The sequence below is a fragment of the Hesperophylax consimilis genome, chromosome 7 (assembly GCF_061612785.1).
Source record: "Hesperophylax consimilis isolate HC1 chromosome 7, BYU_Hcon_1.0, whole genome shotgun sequence".
Taxonomy (NCBI): domain Eukaryota; kingdom Metazoa; phylum Arthropoda; class Insecta; order Trichoptera; family Limnephilidae; genus Hesperophylax; species Hesperophylax consimilis.
Genome location: NC_142842.1, coordinates 4,408,661 through 4,412,995, shown reverse-complemented (window position 1 = coordinate 4,412,995; position 4,335 = coordinate 4,408,661).

The window sequence follows — 4,335 nt, the reverse complement described above, 5'->3', positions numbered from 1 at the left end:
ATTATGCCATCAAATTTTCAGAAATAATATTTTTGTTTTTTGTTGTGACCCAGGTGCTTAGGGTTAAAGATTAACATAGATGTTTCAATCTAATGCAGACAGACAAAGGTCACACATCTTTGTTTGTGAGCCATTGATGATAAAGTATGCTAACTTTACAGCACAACAATATGATCCCATATCAAATAATGATAATCATGTGTGACTTTGAAACAAGCATGAAGCAAAAACACTACATTACCTATTTATTGTTTCTTATCAATCGCTTAGTACCGTGTTTAAGGTATATCTCTCAGCATTGTGTTTAATATTTTTCTAAAAGAATTGCTCCTACTACCACCATTATGAAAGGGAATTATTACTTGTGCAATGATGGCAAACTTAGCTAGCAAAGAAAAACGGTGACATTATTCTCATATAATGCTTTATACTTACATAAAACCAATATTCGCAATGAAATCTGTACCATAACACCTGAAATTTTGCAAAAGGTGTGGAAAATATGTTGGAAAGAGCAGAAATGTGCAAAGCAAAAAATGCCCATGAGACATGAATTATTCACAATGTCGAAAAAATTCCCTATTCGAATTTACTCCGAAATAAAAAAAAAATAACAAATTCAAACCATAAAGGTAATTTTGCCCCACTTGCACAGCAGATAAAATATAGAGAATGTGTTTGCTTTAAAAATGCAGACTTAATCCTGTAAATATGCAATTTAGTAAGCTTTATTATTTGTTCTTCTGCAATTCTGTTATTTTTTTATCTTTGAGGTGTTTGAAATAAACAAAAACATACATGATACAAACAAGTTTCAGCTTAGTAATTGTGCCAGAAAGACTATAAGATCCCCAATTGGGTTATGTTGTGAGGTGAAGGTGAAGGTGAAGTGGAGAGGGGAATAAAATGGGAAAGAGGAAGTACCTGGCTATTTTAAGCAATCTTTTGATTCTGAATTTATCTACCACTCTGGATATTAGACTAACAGGTTGTGATGTTCTACCCTTCAGGGTAGTCAGCCGTGGACTTCTTGCCACAGACTTCCAACACTCCTTGGATGGAAGATACCTCTTTCAGTAATTAATAGGTTACTTGTTATTAACTGGTTTATTTAGAATATCGCGTGTACAATATAACCGCGTTCGTCAACCTTTCTCTGAACTAGCTAGATTCGATCTGCCAGAGGGATTCCAAATGAAACCTAACCTGAAGCTGAGACGCCCTCTGTCGTCGGAGGCTAAAACTAAGAGCACTGCCATCTGTGTCTAAAAGCCCGAAGCTTTATACACAACATCTTCCCCCTGCTAACTAGAAACCTGTCTACGATATTTCATTGTTACAGTATTATTTTTAAAATCACGAATCTATACAATCGCAAACAGATGTCACTAAAATCAATATTATTAAAATCAAGAACTAAATATTTGAAAATATATCATTACACACAAAATTAAATAATTCATTGAGCACTGACTCTACTCCAAAAAGATGTTGACTCTATAAGTAGCTGATTCTTTCCCTGGAGGTCATTTCAAAGACGTCTGGGACGAAGTCGTCCCGCCCATGGTGCTGGTTCATTTTGTGGTGGGCTTCTGTTTCTCCCTGGAGACCTGAAATCAAGAGAACTCCGGTTAAAATCTCTCAAAAGGAGTGACGTGTCAACCTCATCTGCCCAGCATTTCTTCATATCAGACGCGAAAGGTTCACTCTCTGCCTCTTCCTCTCTGTGCTGCGGACATCCTCTCAGTTGATCAATATGCCTTTTCCACGACATCTGTGTCCCCACAATTTTAATAATATACAGTTTTTTTCCCAGTCTTTTTTCAACAATTCCTTTTGCCCAAGAACATTTATTCACTTGTCTGAAGTCTCTCGCTAAACACTTCTGACCTATCTGAAAACTTCTACAAACAACCCCCCCGAAATTCCTAAACTGATTTTCTTGACCTTTAATAATATTCGCATTCGCTAAATTCTCTGTCGAGGTTGCTACGTTTCCTTCAAAACTTTTAGGTAAAAGGCTACTAAAGGTTGATTTTAATCTCCTACCAAACATTAGCACTGAGGGTTCAATTCCAGTTGTGGAATGTGGAATATTTCTATAATCACTTAAAAATTCATATAATCTATCTCTATAATTTGACTTAAATACGTTATTAACAAGAATTTTCTTTAAAAAATTCTTCACTGTTTTTACCGAGTTTTCTGCCTGCCCATTGCTTTGGGGATGACGCACTGGCGTTGTTAAAAACTCAATATTATTATACTCTAAGAAATCTTTGAACTCCTGACTAGTAAAAACGGTTCCATTATCAGTTACAATACAGTCCGGGTACCCAAAATTTGAAAAAATTCTCTTCAACTCATTAATCGTATGACTTGAGTCTGCTTTCAGTATTTCCACGCAATCTACCCATTTTGAGAAAGCGTCGCAAATAACTAAAAACATTTTCCCCGAAATTGGCCCACAATAATCCAGATGCAGCCTCTTCCATGCTGATCCTGAATTAGGCCAGACTGATAAATGACTCTTAGGTGGTAAAGGCCTAACTGCTGCACAATCTTTGCAACTTTGAACGATTTTCTCTAAGTCCTTGTTCATTGACGGCCACCAAAAATAACCTTTGGCTAATCCCTTCATTTTTACAATGCCCAAATGCGATCTGTGTAACAAATCTAAAACTATATTCTGAAGCGAACTTGGAATTATAATTCTATGTTGCCAAAACAAACAATCATTTTCAATAGATAATTCATTCCTTTTCATCCAGAATTTCCATAAAAAACTATCGCGATTTACCCACTTGGGCCACCCTCTACGAAGATGCCCTAAAATTCCTTGAATTTCTGGGTCTGAACCTGTCGCTGCGACTATACGCTTTACATCTAAGTGTTCACACTTTTCTATATAGCCTATGAAATCGGAACCTAGATCGTCTACCGATTTTTCCTCTGAGTTTTCCAACGGCAAACGCGATAAATAATCCGCATGATTATTAGCTGATTTGACGTACTCAATTTTGTATGAGAACCCTGCCAAGATGATCCCATAACGTTGCAACCGATTAGCTGCTAACACCGGTATATGTTTATTTTCTCCTAAAATCCTCATTAGTGGCATATTGTCTACACATAATGTAAATTCTCTTCCATATAAATAGCGAAAAAACTTGTTTAACCCAAAAACAATAGCCAAAGCTTCCAAATCAAGGATGCTGTATTTTTTTTCCGCACTTGTTAAACTTCTAGACGCAAATTCAATTGGTCTCAACGATCCATCCGCGAAACTATGGAACAAGGAAGCTCCGAGCCCCGAGCTACTTGCATCAGTATATAGCTTAATAGGTAAATTAGGAAAGTAATTAGTTAGTATCCTATTACTACTCATTAGGCATTTAATCTTGTCCACAGCGTCTGAACACCTCTGATCGAACTCAAACCTCGTATTTTTCTTTAAGAGATTATGTAACGGTTCGCAGATTGAAGACATATTCGGAATGAAATTCCTATAAAAATTAAAAAATCCTAATAAACTTTTTAATTGTTGAACATCTGCTGGATACGGTGCTTTTTTAATAGCTTCTAATTTGTCACTTTGAGGTTGAATACCCTTTTCCGAAATTACGTATCCTAAAAAATCAATTGTTTTAACAAAAAATTCACATTTCTCCGTATTGACGCATAAACCACATTCTCTTAAGCGATTACACACCGCGCGAATATTATTCTCGAGATCCCGCTCATTGATCCCTGAAATTATAATGTCATCTAAATAAAATGCCACGCCTTTTAAATCTTGCAAACAACTTGCTATAGTTCTCGCAAAAATTGCCGGTGCCGATTTAAAACCGAAGACCAGCCTATTAAACTGGAATAATCCCAAATGCGTATTAATGCATGTAAATCTTTTACAATGTTCCTCCAATTCTAACTGACAGTATGCTTGTTTTAGATCCAGTTTCGCAAATAATTTACCTGAACTTATCTTATGAATAACCTCTTCTATCTTGGGTAATGGATATTTTTCCAAATTCGTAATCAGATTAAGACTTCTTTTGAAGTCAGCGCAAACCCTAATGTTACCGTTCTTCTTTACGACAGGTACTATCGGTGATGCAAAATTGCTACTCGTTACCGGTGATATTATCCCGTCTTTTACCATAGACTTTAATTCCGCCTCAATTTTTTCTTTAATTGAAAAGGGAACCGGCCTAGCATTAAAAAAAATTGGACTCGCATCTTTATTAACCTTAAAAGACACCTTAAATTTATTAAATTTACCCAGCTTTTCAGTAAAAACATCCGGAAATTCACGAATAAAATTATCCTTATATT